This window comes from Argiope bruennichi, chromosome 3, assembly GCF_947563725.1.
Source record: "Argiope bruennichi chromosome 3, qqArgBrue1.1, whole genome shotgun sequence".
NCBI lineage: Eukaryota > Metazoa > Arthropoda > Arachnida > Araneae > Araneidae > Argiope > Argiope bruennichi.
The window spans coordinates 131,034,685-131,057,914 of NC_079153.1; the positions used below are offsets into that span (position 1 = coordinate 131,034,685).

The 23,230-nt window shown below is 28.7% G+C and overlaps 1 long non-coding RNA gene across 2 annotated transcripts in view; it reads left to right on the forward strand.

Annotated features, from left to right (window-relative positions):
• LOC129963837 (uncharacterized) overlaps window positions 1-23,230 on the forward strand; it is a 409,853-nt gene that overhangs the window by 304,549 nt on the left and 82,074 nt on the right. For both annotated transcript variants that reach the window (XR_008784034.1, XR_008784033.1), the window contains exon 4: window positions 2,877-2,990. This is a non-coding gene — a long non-coding RNA (uncharacterized LOC129963837). The remainder of the gene's footprint in view (window positions 1-2,876; window positions 2,991-23,230) is intronic.

The window sequence follows — 23,230 nt, forward strand, 5'->3', positions numbered from 1 at the left end:
TAGATTCATGGTAATTGGAATCAAACTTTTAACTCATTCCTTTCTCGTATATGAAATATGTTTACAGAAAATACTGTAAACATCTAGTGACTGAGTCTCGAGAGTTTATAAATATCATCATTTTAGCTTTGACATGGTTTAGTAATGCATTTTTGCATTTATTCCTTTATATCGTTTGTGCATATTTAAACCCGATGGCTATAGTCCTAATACCAAAATTAAAATTTTTTGCGTAGCTGATGAGACCAAATCCTTAGGGTAGTAGAGATTTTTTTCTCTAAATATTTATTCGTTTTCTTCCTTGAGCTGTGAAATTCATGAAAAATGAATTTTTAATATGCGCGTTACCATTTACTTTTAAAATACAGCCTATAGTTTTAAATACAGAATTTGCTATTACGCCGTGTAAGTCATAAACAACATTAAATACATTTTTAATATATTTATTTAAAAATATACATTGCCACCAAAATCTAAAAAGGATAAAAGTATTGTTATCATCAAAAAATTCGAATTCTAAACGATCTCCACTATTTCTGAGTCCTAAAGACATGTTTTGGAATCACGTCTATCCGTTTGTGCGTGAAACCGAAAACTAAAACTCCACTTTGAGCTAGACAGATGAAATTTAGTATAATGATCTAAATTCTAAATTCGTAAATCTTCATCAAATTTTGAACTAAACCCGTAAAGAGAAAGTCTGCTTGTCCAGTAGTCCAAATATGAGTTAAAATTATAACTACAAAATCAAGAACCAAGCGAATAGAGATTTTGTTCACAAATTTTATTTCTGTAGATATATTTCAAATTTGAAGCCGAATCCATCAAAGCGGTGATCACCTGTTTGTCTAGATTTTCATCAGCATGTAAATGCCATAACTCAAAACCTATCGACTTAAATATATGAAATATGGTATGTTGTTTTGTGATTACAACTGTAATTCTTCTTAAATTTTTATTTTAATCGCTCGGTAAAAAAAAGCGTTCACAATACATATTCGATTTCCTGGTATTTTTGTATTAACCGGATCGCCATTAATAAGATCCCATTCTAATAAACTCTTGCGTAACTAGTGTTCGCTAATGAAATGCAGTTAAAAATAGATAAAAATATGCGAGAAGATTTGTTGGAGACCATTGATTTTAATAAAAATAAAAATAGAAATGCGTTAATTCGAATTCATCAATAATTCAGTTTTTCCCCCTCTCAGATTACTTATTCTCTTCTATTCTATTTCCTAATATTGTCTGAAATTCGAATATATTTTGACTAGCTCTTATTCAAATTCTAAAATATTTGAATATTCTAAAAAAATATTTGTATTTTTATGTGTTTTCTTTAGTTAAATATGTGTGCATTTTGAATCCAAATTTATCTTAAGTAATATTTTAAAGCACTTGATATTCTTTTCTTCCTATAAAATGCATTGAATAAAGAATTTTATGCAAGTCAGATGTGAATTGATGACTGTAGTTTATTTTGAAGTTTACACATACAGTTGATTTATTTAAAGTACTGTATAAAGTTTGTATACTGAAATTACATAAAAAAAATAATCATAATTTTACTCGTCAAATTTATCAAAATTACTTGTAGTATTTTGATAATTAATAATACTTTAGTAAAATAAATATTTAGAGCTATTTAAAGTTTAAAAATTATACATTTCTAGGCTGTCATATTTCATCCAAGTTTTTAATATGGCTCGTCAATCCCTTTGTACATTACTTTTTAGACATATTAACTATAGACGAAATTTTCTTTAAAATAATTATTGTCTAAAATAAAAGAATAAGAATATGAACATTAATTGGCATTATTGAAAAGACAATTTTGTAAATTTTAAGATTTCTTAAAATAATTTTAATCATTAATTGCTCACATTACTTATACAATAGAATTATTAAAAGTTAAGTAAAGCCCAATTCAGTTATCGAAAGATAAATTTTAATAATTTGTATCTTGAGTCTTATAACTAACACAAAACATTATTTTGATATTTTTCAGAGAGGACGATAGTTACAGCAATCATAGAAAGAAAAAAAGTCGCAAACTAATTTTGAGAAACTAAATCAATGAATCAATAAATTTTCCTCTACAAAAACTCTGAAACGAGCTCTTATAACTCACATATGAAAAATTATACATTAAATAATATTTCCGAGAATAAAAGCGATGTTTCCTGGTTCACAATGAAAAAGCTTTATTCATATTTAAGATTATTTATAGTTAATATCTTCAATTATATCTGTTACAAATAAAAAAAGATTATCACCAAGGATAATACAAAATATAATAAACATAATCTGAAAAAACTTCGTTTAAAAAGAACTTAAAATAATCAAATTTGTTAACTACTTATCTCACTGAAGACTTACTTGGAAATTACTGATTTTTATTTTTTTACGTTCATAGCTTTTGCGTTTTACTACTTTGTGAAATATAATTTACAAGTGAGATGAACTTTCGATATTATGCATTTCTCTTTGAATTACAGCTATTTATGAAATAAATTAATATTATTTGTTCCTTTTTTAATAAGAATTTAATTTTGATCGAATTAGTTCTTTAATATAAAATATTTAATTTTTTTTAATTATTGAAATTTTTTATAAAAAATACTGTTCTGAAAAGCTGATAAAAATTTGACTTATAAAAATGGAAGAAATCGTCTTTAAAAATGTTTTAATATAAATTTTAATCATACTGATTTTTACGTGGCAACTGTTTTTCAAAAAATACAGAAATAATTATTAAAAGCCTTTGGGATTTTATTGTTTTCTTTCTCTTAGAACTTTTGGAATTCTGATTGATATGAAAAAATAATTTATATCAGCTAGAATGTCTCTAATTATAGATTTTTTTTTCATTACAGTGAGTATTTACATATAAAAAAAATTGGATGGTAAGCCGCTGTTATCTGAGACCAATTAAATCTCTGCTAGTGTTTCCACCTGAAGCCAATTCATTTTTGATCTTTATTTCTAATGTGAGTATTTGCAATTCATTTTTTTTTAATTTTGTGAAAAGAACGCATTTATTAACGTTTCTTTCGTATCATAGGAAAAAAAATTCGAGTCAAATATTACTTTAAATTTTGTATCATATTTACAATTTATTAAATTACTTTTTTGATAAATAACGAAACTTATACAAGAAATTTTCTAAATAAAGAAATTAAGTGGAATTTTTTTCATATTTGTCTTTTTTATGAATTTTTTCTAGTATATAAATTATTGCTTTGCTGGAATGTTAAATAATCATATGGATGCACGGTTTTAGATTTAGAAATTTCATAAAATCTTATAAGAGATTTTAATTTACAAGAGTTTTGTTTGGCTATATGAAAAATCACACTGAATTTCTATAAGAATTTAATTATGGTATTTTATAACTTAATATTGAATGTATAAATCTAAAATATTAAAAAATTTATATAAAAATAAATTAAATATTTAAGTAAACATTAACCGGAATATTTATATAAAAATTCTTGTAAATAAAGAAATTTTCAGACGGAAACTTTTTAATATTTTTGATTTTTATGCATTTTTTTTTCTAATATAACAATGATTGTTTTGCTGGAATGTTAGCTAATCATATGGATGCACGATTTTAGATTTAGAAATTTCATAAAATCTTATAAGAGATTTTAATTTATAAGAGTGTATTTGTTTATACTAAAAATAACACTGAGTTTCTATAAGAATTTAATTATGGCGTTTTAACATTTAATATTAAATTTATAAACCTTGCATTCTTATATTTTTTTTCCTCTTTTGACTGCTTTGCATTATTATAGTAATTTAACTATAAGAATGAATAGCATCGAGTTATAAAAACTCATAAAAGAGATAAAGCAATTTCTTCAATGAGTTAAGAAATTACTTAATTTCTTTTATGAATTAAGAGTTCTTTAATTAATTAAGTGTAATTTCATAGTTTGTTCCATTTCAATGATATATTATTAAACTAACTTATATACTATTTACTCATCTAAATTATATTCTATTAAAATATTATTTAATTGCATAAGGCTAAAATCCATTTTATATTATTATTGATAGAGGGGAATTTAAAGAAGCCACAAGCATTTTGATTTGATTTTATATTATATATATATATATATATATATATATATATATATATATATATATATATATATATATATATATATATATATATATAATATATATATTTAATCATATATATAATATATATATATATATATATATATATATGATTATATATATAATTTTCCACAAACATGAAAATCTATGAATATTTCCCTGATTAATTTTTAACATGTAAATTTCTTAATTCTAGGTCCAATGTAATGAAAAAAATGAGCCTTATAGCATTCAAGTATGCAATTTTACATTCTAGCATTCCATAGTATTATTAAGTAAAAAGCAACGTAGCTGATAAATAAAGACAAAATTCAAAATAGCTTATTCACAAAAAGCGTTATTATTTGAATCAAAATAGCACTATTCTTCAGATCAAAATGTTTGAAAGCATACTTAAGTAGTTTGAAGCTATTGAAGAGAATAACTGATGTTAAACACTATAATCAAAATATGATGTCAATACAATTAATTAGTGCTGATATTTTCTACTAAAAATATTCTTGCCCCTTTATATAATTGATTATTTTTGTTTCTCTAACGAAGCGTAACACAAAAGATCTGTATTAGTTTACATGTCTTAGTAATGATTAATTTAGGGGTATTTTTGTGTGTGTGTGGATTGATTTTTTTTATAAGATTTCACTCGAAAAACATTCAAGATGTTTTACTTTTTGCTGTCATTGATAGAATCTTCTAATTTTCGCATGGCTTTCCGAAAGGCTACTTTAGAGCAGATTTTTTCCAAGTGAAATTCTAGTTTTTGTTACTTTTGGTCTCCCATCCCCGTTCTTTTGTTGATATCATTGAGATAGTCATAAATTCATTCTAGTAGTAGAAGTATATATAAACAACAAAACGTTTAATGAAAAACAAGTAAAATAAATCTCGATAATTTTTCTGAGAGGTCATACATACACCCGTAGCTCGTGTTCATATCTACCAGTTCATTATTATAAAAAAACTATCAACCCCCAAAAAAGCAATCATTATGAAATTCAATTAAACGTAGGCATTTCTTGAACCAAAAACTGATAAAAGAGACATTCTATTTAGAGAGTACTGATGCTGCTACATCTAGAACACAGATGAACTTAACCAATTAAAAATAAATATTAAGTTTAAATGCAAAAATGGAACAAAAGAGAAAAAAAATGATGAATCCGGCATGAAAACTTTTTTAATGGTCACTCTCAGGGAGGAAATCAAACAAGAGATTTTTTTTTTTTTTTTTTTTTTTTTTTTTGTGAGAGGTCTGACTTTTGTTCAAAATATTATTGACCTCTCGTGCCCCGAAAATCCCAAGAAATTTAGGTTTTGGAGATAAGAATTAATATCACGAAATTCAAGGTCAATAAATTATACAATAACAAGCAAAATATTATTTCAAAAATTTTAATCTAAGCAGGAAACATCAAAATTAAATCAAATCAAACTACAAGAAGACCATTTAATCATTAAAAGCAAAAAACATCATTGAAATATAAAAGCAAAAGAACATATCAATTGAAAGTAAAAACTATTAAAAACTTTGTGAAGAAAATAAACTTATCAGTGCATCCCCACAACGTTAAACTAAATTCAATTTTCCCGCGTTTAGAGCTGCATATGCCGATAACGCCTGGTATAAGTGCAAAGGTCACGAGGGGTCAATATTTTGGAACGAAACTCAGGCCACTCACAGAAAAAAAAAATCCCTGGTTTGTATCTCTGCCTGAGGATGACCCTTGAAAAAGTCTTCAGTTCTGATTCATCATTTCTTTCTTTTTGGTTCCATTTTTGCATTTAAAAATATTTATTTCTAATTTGGTTCATATTTATAAATTAATATCGGGATAATTTTTTAGAGACGCTCTTTCATTACATGAAGGAAATAATACAAGAAAAAACTCATTTTAAGAGATTTTCTGTTAAGAAACGTTGAAGCTCAAAATAAAATTATTAAATTTGATAATGTACTTACAATAGGAAAAATAAGCAAATACAGCAAGACACTAGATACTAGAAATGAAAGATACTAGAAATTATAACTATTTGATCTTTCAGTTTCTTTAGTATAGTAATTCGACAAAACTGGCATCACTTATAAGTCATAAGTTTTTGTCAATTTTGCTGATGCTAAAATTTATAACTAAAGAATGCAGCGTTTTTGATGGCTTTGGAATTTATGCATAATTTTCTTTGGTTCCTATAATCAGTAAGACTTTACTTAAGGTATTAAAAAGCACATTTTTGGTACTAAAATAAAAATATCACCCAATTAAGTTTAATTCCAAATCTTCTTTTGTATTTCTAGAATTTTAAACTTATTTTAAGGACATCTTACACATATCAAAGTAATTTGAGTACTAATCAAATTAATGGCTCAGTAAGAACCCGAACCATCTAAATGCCCTGACTATTGCTGCTATACTCCTGTATACCTGAGGCTCTGAATCTTTGTTGCCTGCCATACTGATGAAGCCGGATGCAGCGAGTAGTCCGTCCCTCGGGGCTAACCGCACAGTGACAATGAATGCAAGAAGGATGACAAGGGCACGCTGTACAAGGGCACGGCATGAGGTATACCTGAAAACGTGATATATTTCTTACCACCCACCCCTGGGCCACACAAATCTATAGCTAGATAGGGATGGCGATAAAACCCTTGACAGGGCACTCGCTGACCCCTGGATACAGTGACCCCTCATGAGCATCTGGACACCCTTACTAATTAGGCCTTCCCCCCTGCATATGCCTCCCCCCCTTGCCTTGCTGCTTCTTCGAAATCAAGCTGCGGGTCGTCTGTCTAGAAGACCTCGACTTGCCACGTGATGTATGAGATGCCCGATTTTAAGATGGAGAAAGACAACAATAAAAAGTTGACGACTTTTCTTCTGTGGTTTTTGTTTTCTTCTGCCGGTTCTTTAACTTGAGCTATCCTATTGTCAGTTCGGAGTAGCATCGGTGGCAGCTTGGTCGCTTCAATTAATTTTGCAACCTGGTGTGTTCTTTCTCCGGTTCAGGTGGGAGAGATTGGAGATATTCGAAGAATGTATCGGCGGTTTGCTATAGATTCATGAAGGACGAAAAGGCACACCTCCCCCTCTTTGCAACCGCAAAGATTCCTGTTATCAAAGATGTTGTGTGGGAATTTGATATCCTGAAAGTTTTGAGTGCATTAATAAGAATATGTAAATGTTGTGGGTTGTGATAGGAAATAATTGATATTCGAACTTTACATATAACTACAGAAAGGAAATTCTTTTACCTCATCAATTCCAGTTTCCGGTTAGAATACTTTCCGGAAAAGGAATAGAATCGATTCGTCTTATGTCCTAGTTACTTGATAAACGTTATGTTCATTATCTGATACTGATTAGAGTATTCTCATCATTGTTTCTCTTATTATATACGCAAAACTTTCTATATATCTACTGAGCTCGATGTAACACCATTACTTATCTCAGGGTCATAGTAAAACACAATTTTTTTTAATCCGCAAACACTGCTTTCATTCACGAGGGAGAGAGGGAAACCAGGGGATATAGATAGATGTCTGGAGCTATTCCGTTGAAGTCCTATGAAGACAAAAATATTAGGCTTTTATGCCAATTTTTAAAGTCAAACAGAATGAGGAAAGCAAAATAAATAAATAATGACTTATATTCTAGACATCATTTAAAGTCTCTAATGATGACAGATAGTCAAAAAAACATATTATGCCCAAGTATTATTTACCACTTTTAGGCTCTGGTAATGGCAATGCATAACAAAAAAAAAAACAGTAACGAATTAAGTTAAAAGCCGTTTATTCTTCATCAAAGAATAATTTATATTTTCAAAAATATAAGTGATAGTAGTTGACATATATTTCATTCCTATTTATGTTTCCATTGGAAATTACTGACAATTAAAATTTTAACAACTTTTATTGTTTTCGCTTTAGGTCTGTGCATTATTAGAAAGTATGTGAAAACACAATTATTCCGAAGATGCGAACCATTCATCACTAAAATGCATCAATTTCAATATTTAAAATTTCTTGAAATAATGCTTCTTCAATTCTCGCCTTTTATTTTCATTTGTATTCTAATTTGAAAATACTGCCTGCCTACTTTTTCATTTTCGCACATAAAATTTTCTGTAAAAAAAATACTCCTTCTAATTAAAAAAAAACTTATGTAATATATATATATATATATATATATATATATATATATACATAAACTTAATTAGAAATAAGCTACACATAATCAATTAAACTATAAAATCTGACATAATTTTTCGAGAAAAATATTCCTCAGCCTAGTTTAAAGAGAAACATTTCTCAGTATTCCCAAATGTATTTATAAGTTTAAAAAAAAACAGAAATATGTGAATATGTTTGGAAGTAAGCAAAAGAATTAAAAAAAAAAAACTATATACATTTTTAAAATTTAACATAGTTTGCATTTATTTATTTGCATTTGTATTTATTTATTACTTTATAATTAATAATATACGCTTCCTCTGACACACGTAAAATACTTAATGCCATCACATTATTGAATTTTTCCGAAAATTCAATTCCGAATTAATTACAAAACAAAAGTTTGGATGAAGTATCAGAAAAATTCTTAGTTCTGTTTATCGGAATAAAACGACTTCAGTTAAGTAGGGGAATAAAATTTCTTAACCGCTTTGGAAGTTATATTTCAATGTTTTGGAGAAATTATATTACTTAATGCCTTGTCCCAAAGAGTTTATTTACAGCTGTACACAACTTAAACACACATTCTACATGCTTAAGGCTTAAGAAAATGTTTGTTTTGCAACCGAATCCTTCATGAATTCAATAAATAGTGCCATTTTCGCTCCTCATGCATATTTATTTTATGGAAGTTTTTCACTTGATGACTGGACTCTAGATGATATCGAAAACATTGAAAGCCATTTGCTTGCCTCTCACGTACTCTCTTCTAAGTTGTTAACTTTCAAAAATGCTTGCAAGCTGAGAACTTAATAGTTTAATACATAAAAGATATTTTGTAATCTTCCTTGAATTGCTCTCGATAAATAACCTGAGGTTTGTTTTGTTCGTTAAATTCCTCTTGTGACTCATTTTGAATAAGTTATCAAAAATGAGACTTTGAGAGAATTATATTCGGAAAGAAATTGCAATAAAAGTTTTGAAATGTTACCTTAATTATTTAAATTCAGGAATATTCTTAATTAAAATAGGGATGCATTTAATAGTGAAAAAATGGGTTTACCTCATAAAACAATAACATAGTTTATTGGGTCCTTTCTTAAGCCTTTTCCCTTCTCAGCACTTTTTTGAGCAGCAAAAATATTTTCAAATCCCCTTGTAAATAAGAAAAGAAATTAATAATAATGACTAAATTCAGTTAATAAACAAGGGCGGAGATAAATTGCTGAATGATAGCATTCAACTAATTATTAAATTTAATAGAAGCTCCTAAAATTTTAACATAATATTTAATAAATAATAATGATAAATGAATTAATTTTAAAATATAAATTTCAATAAAAACTAAAATTAAGATGTCTATTTGAATTAGCTTTAACATTATTAAACTTTCTATTTCTACCTCCGCACGAATACTTAACAAATATCAACCAATTCGAAATCTAAAATCTGATTAGAATTAAAATAAAAGATTTAATAAATTTTCGCTGAAATTTAGTATATCTTTTTTCTCATGGCAGGTCGAATACTGTTTCAATATCATGACTACAGTAATTTTTTATTTTTTTATGCAATTAAAGCACTTCTGTCTATTTCTTTCATGTGAGGATTTTTAATAATAATTCTTTAAAGGCCATAATCGTTTCTCGTCATACGTCATGTAAACATTATTTTTCTGTCTGAAATTCTAATATATATATATATATATATATATATATATATATATTCACCTAGGAAAAAACATTTAATGAAAACATTTTAGGAAGGAAAGCGAAAAAATAATTATCGTTATTAATTATTACAAAAATAATTTCAATGTTTAATAACGATGACTTTAGCTATCCTTGAATTATTCCCATTTAGCATGACAATTCCATCTGGTATTAATTTATTTCTTACCAGAGTTTTGTCGCAAATTATGTATAATTTCATTTAGAACTTTTAATTTGATGTTGATCTTATCATGATAAGTCAGAAAGCGAATTCTGCTTGTTCCTTTTTTCCCCCCATAAACCCAAGAAATTTATCAATGCTCACATAAAGATTTGAGAATAATGTTGACACTTCATCACTAAATGAATATTTTATCAATGCTTATTTTTATTAAATGATGACAAACGTTTTTTTCGATCTGCAAATGAAAATAAAGATAATAATGAAATTAAATTAATTGGGATAATTAATTGGGATTTAAAAATAAAAAGATAATGAAGATTCGTTTTCATCCAACAACATACAATTCCAAAAGTCAGTTAACGATTTGCTCTTTGTTCGATATCCGATTTTAAATGAATTTTTAAAAAATTCCCTGAGCACAACGTATTATTCGCAGGCTGCACCTCAAACGTATTCAAAACAAGCCATCTGTGAAGCAAATGATAACGAATAGCAGAAAATGGTTTGCATATCATAATATCAATTGAAAGATTTCCTGAGATAAATGCGATGAATCGGCACATATCAGATCCAAAAGTGAATTATATAGTTAATTGAGTCCAATTGCAAAGAAATTGTATTATTATAATTAATTCATATTTGCTCTACGATTAGTACAAATATTTAATGTCAACTGCTAATAAAATTGGATGAAGGAATCAAGGAAAATACCTTTATACGGGAAATCATTTAAAAATTATGTTTCCCTCTGACATTATTCGATTGCATATATCTATGAATAAATGAATCTAGTTACAAAGTAGTCATTTATCTATATAGCCATATTTTATGCCTTCGGATTATTAATTATTCAAATCTTTTAGGAAACTTCTTAAATAATAAATTGTTTGATGACGATGGCTTCATGAGATCGCACTGATAAGGTCAGTACGATCAGGTCAAATGACAAGGGCAAGAAATTCAATGATCAAAGAATCTTGCTGTTGAAGGAAAGATGGCTAAATATTATTATACAAAATGGAAAATATGCCTTTGGTTAAAACCCAAAAACTGTTTTAAAATTGATGCTTTCTTTAGCATAAAAAAGCATGTTTTTTACCACAATGAAATACCGAAAGAAATATAACCATTAAAGAGCAATCAAAATTAATCCTTAATCCTTCTTTGAATTTTCTCATCTTTAAGCAATTGTTCTTTAAATATGAAATCATAATTTCTATGTAGTATCGGTATCAATGGTTAAACTGAAAATATAACCACCCCCACCCTTAAAATGAGGAAAATTTTACTCCCCCGTCTCAGTAAGAAACATTTTTGGGTATACATTCAGTCTGTCGACAAGCTTTACTTACCAAAATGCAAAGATAGCAATATTGTTAGATGCAAAGAGAGGTTCATGTTTTTTAAAGCTGGATGTTATTGACTTATTACTTTTTCGCACACAAAATAAATAAAGAAAGAGTATTGTGATCAATTAAAAATTGAAACTCAAAATTTTACTCCCCCGTCTCAGTAAGAAACATTTTTGGGTATACATTCAGTCTGTCGACAAGCTTTACTTACCAAAATGCAAAGATAGCAATATTGTTAGATGCAAAGAGAGGTTCATGTTTTTTAAAGCTGGATGTTATTGACTCATTACTTTTTCGCATACAAAGTAAATAAAGAAAGAGTATTGTGATCAATTAAAAATTGAAACTCAAAATTTTACTCCCCCGTCTCAGTAAGAAACATTTTTGGGTATACATTCAGTCTGTCGACAAGCTTTACTTACCAAAATGCAAAGATAGCAATATTGTTAGATGCAAAGAGAGGTTCATGTTTTTTAAAGCTGGATGTTATTGACTCATTACTTTTTCGCATACAAAGTAAATAAAGAAAGAGTATTGTGATCAATTAAAAATTGAAACTCAAAATTTTACTCCCCCGTCTCAGTAAGAAACATTTTTGGGTATACATTCAGTCTGTCGACAAGCTTTACTTACCAAAATGCAAAGATAGCAATATTGTTAGATGCAAAGAGAGGTTCATGTTTTTTAAAGCTGGATGTTATTGACTCATTACTTTTTCGCATACAAAGTAAAGAAAGAAAGAGTATTGTGATCAATTAAAAATTGAAACTCAAAATTTTGAGGAATTTCCTCGTTTCAGATTTCCGAAAAACAATTTGTGAAACGAGGCATGATTTTCTGTCGATCTGTGAAACTTAATAATTCAAAAAAGTTTTGTGATAATCGGATTAAGTTTGATCTGTAGTTAAAACGCCAAATTCTAGATTTCTGTTAAATTTTCACTGAAATCTATCTCAGGAAGTTCGGATGTTTATCTGAATCAAATGAATTACAAAACGCAAAAAGCTAGATCAATAAATGTTGGTTGACAGTTCTAACATCTAAAGTCTAGATCGGTATGAATTTTTTTAAATCCGTCAAGAAATTGATCATTTGTCGATGAGTTCATTCAACGTGATAACAAAAGCACAATGATTTAAACAAATAGCGTTTTGCTATGTGATTTTAATACTTAATGTTGTATGTCAAATTTTAATTTCAATCTACGGACAAGAAAACGTCTATAATGTATATTCAATTTTCTTCAGTATACTTCGAAGCACAAAACGTTCATGGGCAAGCTCTGAAAATAAAAATCTGAGTGAGAATTTACTATGGAATTTTAATACTATATGTTGTGTGTCAAATTTTGATTTCAATCGATGAAAAAAAAAACCGTCTTTAAGGCACATTCGATTTTTTTCACTATACTAGCACAAAACGCTCATGTGCGAGCTATGAAAATAAAAATCTGAGTGTTCCTTGTTTTCACGGCCTTACCGAAGTTCCATAGTTTCAGGGAAGGGGTAGGGAATGGGAGGATAACCTCTTTGAAAGGAATTGTGAGTGAAAATTTCGGAGAGACCACTCCTGCTAATGATACTGAAAAGGTTAAGGAATCGTTGCCAATTTGAAACAAATTTTGGATTTTTTTAAATAGATAATAACATATTCTTCTAATAATATTGGTGTTTGCTTAATAAAATGGCTAAAGGATTTTTAAAAAAAGACATTAGGTGAATATTTTGTGTTTCATATTGGATTTTCTTTCGATTGCTACGTTAAGGAGAAAATACTGCATGAATAAAAGAAATGTAAGCTTTATATCTTTTCGCTTCTATGCATTTGTTATCTTAAAATGTAATTATTTTAATCGTCCGAAGTGATCGGACCTAACGAAGTTTATAACTATTCTCTAAACTTTAACTTGAATCACAGGAAACATTAATTAATTGTTTGAATTTATGGTTATTCAATCAACGTGTTTTGTTATTATTGTTGAAAAAGTAAATTGCTATGAAATTCTGTATAAGATCATTTTAGTAGTTCGATTAAAAAAGAGTCTTCCTTGAAATTTCAACTTACCAAAATATTTCTTCAATAACGTTACAGTATGTATAGCGAAAAAGATTTATCCCCATTTTTTCCTTGCAAAAGAAAATATACTTCATTATTACGGTACTTTTTTTTGGAATAGATAAAGGGTTAGAGGAAAAGTTAGCGCGTTATGAAAAATTTTCATTTTATTTCAAAAGATTTACAAAAATAAAAGGAATAAACTTTAAAATTTGCTGTCAAAAAACATTATGCTTCAAATATTAGTTCAATACTTTTTATTATTTATTTATTTTGCCTGCACAGTAGAGTTACTATATATTGGAGGTACATAGTAAAAAATTTCATAATGTAATTTGCATAGTCCTTAAATTTCTTTTATGAACGTTTCTGTTCCGGCGAACATATATTGGTTTTGCTTCTAGTTTTATATAATGAAATTGTAAGCAGTCTATTATTCTTTTTCTTTGTATTCATTGCTTTTCATCGTAAGCTGACCTACAAAGGTTAATAAAGCCCTTAGATTTCCTTTATTTTAATTCGGTTTCTTCGAATAGACAATAATTCGCCCGTACTTCAAACATTTTCAAAACTATAACAAAGGCCGAGTTTCAAAAAATCCTCTTGGCAAAACAAACTTATTTTTAATTCCATTTCGCATTCGAAAACTTAAGTTATTTTATTTATTGATTTCAAGTGTTTATTTGTTTGAAGAATTTGCTTTCAATGACAATCGAATTCGGAAAGAAAACCACAGCATCCACTTGTAAGATTACCACAAGGTTCATTCGGCAAACTTCAAAAAAAAAAAAAAAAGTTAAATAAAGGAGGCAACAACTTTTTATCTCCGGCGAAGCAGTTTTGTGGAACAATTTTTTTTTAATAATAACGAATCAAGGGTTCCATTCACGTCGCCTCTTAGACGTTATGCTTCATTTGCCTTAGAGAGCTTGTTGGGTGAATGAGTTTTGATGAAGGACACGCCATGCATCGATTCTGGCCCGAGCGACCTGTTGTTTGGAAGAAAAGACACTGCCGCAAGTGTCAACGACTGCGAAGGTGTTGATTCTAAATTGCCTACACACGCCGTTTCAATAAATTAAGGATGAGCACTTTCAAAGAAGGGTAGATATGCCGGAAAAGGACCATCTAGGCCAAGACGTTCCTTTTTTCAATAATCAAATGAGTTCATTTTTTCTTTCGATGATAATAACAATGCAGCAAGTAGGAATTGGTGCTTTAAATCCTTTTGGGTGACAGTTACAGTCACCTCTGGGTTACTTTCTGAATTGAATATTTAGGTGATGCTGCTGCATGGATTGAATTTATTTCCGGATTTTCGGTTGGGGATTTATGGCATCGGTCATGTCTATGTAAATTGAGGAAGATTGACTTCGGTTTGGCTGTCGTTGAAGGGTAAAAAGGTAGCAATGTTTTAAAATGGTGGAGGTAAATCACTGGAAGGTCCTTGAAGCGAAAATGAAACGTGATTTTTTTCCCTAATGGATATTCAATGTTAAAAAATGTTGAGTTGATTATATATCGTTATGCAAATGGGTTTCATGATAGGTTTTCAGGCATTTTTAGAGTTCACGTCGATACATTTTATTCCTATGATTGCTGGAAAGAGCCATTCTTTTCCATCAAGGTATTTTTTTTTTGTATTTCTTTCATCTGCAATATTTCTGATTTCATAAATTTATGGCTGATATTTACAATTAATATAGTAGAAATTAAATTCAACTCATAACGTAATGTGTTACAGAGGAGTTTCGATCCACCTAAACATAATAGGAGAAAATTGAAATCGACAAAATTGCGTGGTTTATCATTTGCAGTTGATCCTTTGATTGCTAACTGCTCTAAATTGAAGCGCTTCGTTTGAGAGGCGGGTGAGCGGCAGGGTCGAGTGCTGAGAACTGAACTCATGGCTTGCGTCGGACGTCAAAAATTATTATAAAGTGCGATAAATCATGCAAAAAATTTTGTGTGTGTGTTATCATAAGTTGGCATTCTATCGAGTACCATCTATCAAATCGGTAAAATATGAAATATAGTTCCAATGCAAGAAAAAAGAGCCTATTTCAAAAAGCATGGGCGAGATTATATTACATAATAGATTAAATCAACCTAATGATGGCATGCTTAACAAAGAAATTTCCATTTCCGCTACCTGTTATGTGTGTTAAAAGAAACCAGTGATGCATATGTGCCCTCAAAGAGTCATAAAAAATTTATTTTCCATCCATAAAAATGGTATTTTGTGCAATCTTTGTTTTAAAGTTAATAAACTGATTAAAGAATAGGTTTATTATTACTTTTTATAGCTCATGTAAATAGCATATGTCATTCATACATAGGAGAAGTACATAATAATTCTCAAATTTCATATTCAGCCTAAAGAAGTATGACATTCCATAAAAGGTTTAAATATTATTATATAGAATGCCGGTATGCCATAGATTGCCAATAACAAATATGTAAAATAAGTATTACTAAATATAATACAAATTCTATAGTTTATTTCGCACTAAGGTCATTGAAATTTGCATCCAACGACTTGTTTTACCATCGACCCTGCCCTCGACTTGTGCTCTTAGAAAATATCAGAATATAAAAATACATTAAATATTTGTTCAGTACCGAATTGCTGTCAACTGTTTTGGCATGCTGAAACCATGATGCCATAAATTTAAAAGGATAGTTGTTTAATTTTATGTGCTGTTTTTTAAAATATAAGGAATATAAAGGCGAGTATAGGAAAGATTATTTTCTTTACCGTGGAAGCGGTGATTCATGGTTTTTATGTATGTTAATTGTAAATTGTTACAACCCGTTATGACAAAAGAGAATCTATAAACTCATACAATGAACAAATATTGGGAAAAAATATTTTCATAGATGTATGGATAAATGGAGTGATAGTTAAGACTGTGTTAAAAAAGCTTGTGAAAAATAGTTACAAATGGGCGATCAAAGATTGTGAATATTAGCTAAGATTGCTTGGTCCAAATACTCAATATTTATGAAGAATGTGTTAGAATTGCTTATCGATCTGTTGACTGCATTGGGTTTTTATTGTATCCTCTTATTAAATATTTTAACCGTGAAATAGGAAACTTATATACCAAAGATATAAATGTTATTTGTGGAGTCATTTTTATGCGAAAACACTAAATCTCTACAATTACAAGTAGTGATACTTATATATCATCAATTAATTATGGTTTTAACGCTGCTATAAGCAGCAAAATCCTCAGCTATAATAAGCAGTTAAATCCTCAGAGAGGAAACTTATTTGGTTATAATGATATAACTTAACTAAGATATGGTTAAATAGTTATCTGTATAATTATAGCAGTTATTCAAATATGATCCAAAATCAATTCTTATATTGAAATATCATGGAATGTAACTACAGTAATAATCAATATTATTATAAATTAGAAGTGTATAAGTCAAAACAGTGATAATAATGAAATTAAAGGGCATAAAAGACATTATATGTTAATACAAATAGAATAAAAATTAAAGCTGCTATGTAAATGTAAGCTTTATGTCATATGTAAAGAAATAAAGGAAGAAATGATACAGCGGCTAAAATATAATTTATGCACTGAAATGAATCAGAGATTCAAAAAGTATCTTTGTTTTATCTGCATATGAAAGACATTGAAGGTTCTATCTGGAATACCAGTTTCTTTAACTAAACCGCTGACAGTATTTCTAAATACCATTTTTTAACGAATTGTTTCTAAATGGATTTCCTGAAAAGTAAGTTACATTATATTGAAAAAAAATAAATTATATACAATTTCTACTGTCTCTCGGTAATTGTACATTCAAAATATTTTCGTCTCCCAAAGTTTTTTCTACCATATTCATTAGGTTTGAATTTTTTGTTGAACTGGAATGATGATATCCTTAAATTTATAATTTTTTGAAAATAAAGCTCTTTAAAAAAATTAAGTTAACAAAGAAAAATAGTATTTTCACATGTGGAAGTTATTTAATCGACTTTAATTTGGAAATCAATTAGTTTTTTTTGGGGGGGGGTCTCTTTATTTTAGAAAACCTTTCTAAGGCTTTTTGAAAAGAAGTTTTGTTGGATAGAATTAAATTGATAATTTACACGATGTCATCTACAGTCAAATAACGAACCCAATTACGTATACCATCAGACATAAAGGCAATTTCAATTAAAAAATTTTTAAAAATGAACATTTTTTTTAACTTGAAGTAAAAAAAAATAGATAAAGAGTTTAAAAAAATTCAGAAGAAACAGAATGAGATAAATAATACATCTTGCTATTGTTTTTATAATTTCTACAGTTCTATTTTTACTTTTCTTCAAGTTTATTCCTTCCTATTGATCAAGTTAAAATAACTAAGATAGACTTTTCAAAAAAAAAAAAAATCGAAATTAAATGATTTTTCCCGCTCTAAAAAAAACAAAAAAAAAAAAACAGTTTTATATTTCCCTTTTTCTGCCTTCCATTTTTTAATAGATCACGTATATCGAAAAAAAAAAGCTTTATTTTTTAGAGGTAACTAGCATTCATTCACTCTTTTCTCATGTACTTGAGGTTTGGAAATTTGCACTTGGGAATTCCGAATGTAAAACGTTTTTTTAATATTTTCAAAGCTTAATTATTAGTTGATCATTAATTGAATTAAATTCTCATTCTTTACCAATAATGCCGTCTAGTAGTTGTTTTGAAAAACAAGAGATTTCGTGATATTAAAAATAAATAAATTAATTAATTAGCAAAAAAATTAAAATAAAAATATATTTTATAGTACACTAATAATGTAATAAACAGAAGGAATACATTAAAAAATTAATTTTTAAATTTATATTTCATAACTTTATTAAATATTCGTTAAATATTTTTATGAATAATTACTTTAAATGAATTACTAATTTAGAATTTATTTAAAGCAAATTATTCATAACTTTAAAAAACGTTTTATAGAGATATGAATAATTTAATTATTTTAATTAATTTATTCATAATTTTGATATTAAAATGTTACATTTAATATGTGATATGATCAACTTAAGAAAATAACTTTCCGATTGCAAATAATAATTCATAGATAATGCGATGATCAGTTTATTATTTTTCTCCTGTTATTCCCTTCTAATCAATGTACATGTATATATATATATATATATCTTTTGAGGAGTATCATTCTGGTATTTGTTCCGATTTCGAAATGAATTCTAAGGACTTTAACAATCAAGGAAGGACCTTTAAGATTTGGAACAGTTCTAATTAATACAGTGCGTTTGATCTCCTTATCCAAACTCTAACTGCTTGGGCTTCTGTTCATTATCCTCTCTGTGCTATGAGGCCAAATCTTCTAATATTTAATTATTATATTTTAAATCTTCCAGTAATCTTCCAAATATTTAGCAGTGACTTCCAGTACTGAATTTGAGTGGGGTGTATCATATGAACACGAATTGAATGTGATGAAATATGAAATAATTTTAATTAAAACAATTGGAAAAGATGAAATAAAAAAAACTGTAACTTTGAATTTCTCGTTCTCTTTAATATTTTACGTAAAGCTTAATGACGAAAAACTGATTGCAGAAGATGACAATATTCTCTGGAAAAATATCAGCATTCTTACAGTCATATGATGTCCAAAAATATTGCTAAATTTCATTATTTCTCATTTACACCGACTAATGTCGATTGTCAGCATGCACTAATGGGGAATAAAATCGCTTTTATTATGTTAAGATGAAACAGCGCCCTGCACAAGTACAGGTTGATATTGATACTCGATTGTACCTCGATTACATAACAATGATTGTATCGGGTACAATCAGATCACTGATTGTACCCGATACAATCAGTGATCTATTCTTATGAAACTGGGTACTCTGTGGTATCGGCTTTCGCACTTCAACTGATATTAAGTTTGATTTAATATGCGATTTTGCGATATCACTAGCATGTAGATACTCCATTGTATCTGACACTTTAACCTGATAATTTTGTATTTAATACACCGGAACTGATGCTTTTAACCTCAATAAATACTTATTTGTAAATAGATACTAGTTTAGATGACTCTTTTCTCTACCCAAGCTGTTCGTTACCTTTAACATTGTTAATTTTATATTTTGTTAGTTTTTTAAGCATTATTAAAAAGTAAGGGCTTCTTTAAAATTTAAAGGATAGACAGCATGAGTTAATTTTTATTTGTGAATAACTCGTCAGATATTTATTAAAAATATTTATATTTTTAATTATAAAAATATAAATATTTGAAATGCATTTTTTAAAACCATAACATTCTATTGAAACTCCATTCATATTTAGTGATTAATTTTTAATTGCTATCATTTTATTTATTGGCAACAATTCTGTTGTTTGAGTTTCTTATTTGTTTTGAAAAAAATTATTTTAAGCATAATACATTTATTCATTCATCAAAATCACATGAATCTTGAATACTTAATAAAATCGGAAGAAAAGGTATAGGATAGAAATACATTTATTTCAAGTAATGGTAAAAAATAATGCACATAGGTAATTGGAAAGCATAGTACATACGTATAATGTCGCCAGGGTACAATGACAGACCGAGTAAAACTGCAACGATTCGATATTTTGTATCATATTGATAAAAATACCATTCTGATAGTTTGTTTCAAACTAATATGCCCTAGTCGAAACAAGTAGCTGATACAATAACGATCCCAAATATGTAATTTGCTTCTTGGAAGAGGCATTAGGCCATTGTTTTTGGCTTTGACAGTGGTTGGCGGGTGCTTGAGAAGAGGAAAAGTCTTTGCTGATATATTTAGAAAAGGAGGATAAGGGAATTTGTCATTGTTATGTAAACCATTACAAAGGATAAGGGGCAGTTTTGCCTCATCATACATGCTTATAGCGTCGGTGAGGCAGGATATCGAATAAGACTATATTTTTTATGAGATTGATAAAAAGAATGAGGCCAATCGGTATAAATAGAGTCCAAATACGTATTCTTACTTTGTATTAGTTTTATGTGCCTGTTAAAGCATCAAGTGGATACAGTATAATCCAATCCTAATTGCAACAGCTTCCATTTTTAATGTTCCTCTTCTCTTCGCATCTCGGCTTCTCTCTTCTGAACTTATCAGTGATTGTTGACGCACACTGGCGATGGTTCGAATTATAAAAATATAATTAAATATTCAGTCTTTTAACGATTTCTCGACATCCTATCATTTCGATCTTTCATGGTGGTATAATATTAAGATCTCTCATAAATATGATGAAATACGAAATAAAAATAGCAATATGTACTTTTAACAAGAGGTCATGTTCAGCTACTTTTATTTGCATTTAGCATTCTCCATGAAGCCTAACATCAGTATGCAGAAAACGTGCTTACAAGATTAACCCTTATCATTTGCTTGTAAGACAATTGAATCATAGCACTCGAAATGGAGGCAGAACCATGCGCATTCGAATGCATTATAAATCTCACTACTTCAAATTAAACTCGGGTCTTTCTTTTTATCTCTTGTTGAACATGGCATTCCTTTACACCCCCGCCACGTTTACCTTCAAACGATTCCAGGAATGCTTCCACAAGAGGAAACACAAAAGAACGAGAGAGAGAGAGAGAGAGAAAAAAAAACCGAGAACACGCACCCTGGTGTGTTGCAGTTTCAAGCAAAGCCTGCCGGCAAATGTCCCTGTTTCAATTATTTATTGCATTATTTTCTGGGACCCGGACATGTGGTATTAAGCCGGCAGGAGGTGGAATGGTGACAGAGCCTGGACCTGATAATTTATAACATCGTCTTGACGATTAATAACTGCACTTCATTTGGCATTCTTTTTCACTGCGAATCTTTGCAATGTTTTCTTATTTTGTTTTTTTTTGCTGCGGTGGACAACATGTTAAGAAATGTGGAGTGGGAAAAATGAAATGAAATGAGAAAAAAAAACCCGGACCACACAGAGTGTGAAAGGAATTTGCTTTTAATCTTTGTAGATGGTATCACACATTGAAGTCGGGAAAAAAAGGGGAGGGGAGAGATTTTTGTGTCTTGTTTTGGTATAAATAAGGTATAAAAAAGTGCGATGGCTTAGCAGAGGGGACAAGTTTCGGTTTTGAATCCTCTGCGATTTTGGGAACAAAGAGCAATCTTTAACCTCTTTTTTTCCCTTTATAAAATTCTGATTTATTAAAAAGATTAGAAAAATTTAATTTTTATCTTTCGTATACAGTATGATATTCGGAATTTGTGTATAGTGGTATTTAGCACTTTGCATCAATTTTTCGTTGATAACAAAACTGTTAGTATTTGTAGCGTTTTTTTTTTTTTTTTTTTTTTAGAATCAGGGTTTCTATAACTGAAACTTACTGAAACAGGTACAAAATTTAGAAAATGAAGAGCCAAGGGAAATGTTTGAAAGTTTTTTTTAATAGTGTAGCAGTTGCATGACTCTTATCTTCTCTTTTGGATACTAGATGGCGATGCCTGATTAGGCCATCCCATATGTCATCCCATAGTGCATTGCGATTGTAATTAGAATGAGATGTGACGCTGAACTGTAAAGCCGCGCTCGTGAAAGTGTTGTGTTAGTGTATGTTTAAGTGTGTGAATGTGATTATAAAAGAAATGTTTCCAACAACATTCGTCCTGTTGCTTCCTGCACAGATCATAATAATCTACATACCACCACAATAGTCAATAAAAGATATACAAGCTTCTAGACCAAAACATCGTGATACTATTAGACACGAAAGAAACCACTCACCATCGAAATACCATTATACTCAATGGTTTAGACTTGAGTTGTTTATCTTTATATTATATTTACTTTTAATTATAGAAAGGATGACATTACACATAAAACGTATTTGATGTCGCCGCCACGGTCTTGAGAATAAATGCAGTAAAGTGTTGCTGCAAAATATGCTTAAAAATTTTTCAAAAAAACTCAAATTCAGAGAAAAACAAATTGATATCGCTGAAAAATCACTTTTTGAATTTTAAAGAGGTGCAAAAATAAGTTTGGTGCAATGACATGATCCCAAATGATAGAGGACAAACAGAATTTGAATTAATCTTTGATTAAAGATCTAATTAAAATTCTGGAAAATCTTTCTATAGAGAGCAGCAGCAAGTCAAGAAATTGGTACGACTCAGATCATACCAATATGTGCATGATAAGTCCATCGATCCGTTCTGTAGTATGTTTTTAACGATTTTTGCATCACTTGATTGTAAACATGATTTTGTTCAAATTTTTTTTAATTCACATTATATTCCGGTATGTCATTGTATGTTAGTAGAATATACTTGATAACATGTTAATATATGATTTCAAATAAATGGCTTTATGACTAAACAATCACCGATTTAAAGAACTCGTATGGCAACTTTCATCAAAATATTTCAAATGAAGATGTATTTCTCAAACTTACTTAATTCACGTTTATACTTAAACTTAAATTCACGATTATTAGTTTAACTTATTTGTATTTGTGCATTAGATTTTTTCTTCAGATTCTTCCATTATAATTTTAATCGTATTGCTATTCTATCCTTTTTCAAAGAGTTTCGGAATTTTGAATAATTAAAATCAAGTACATTGCATGCTATTCAAATGTATTCAGTATTAAT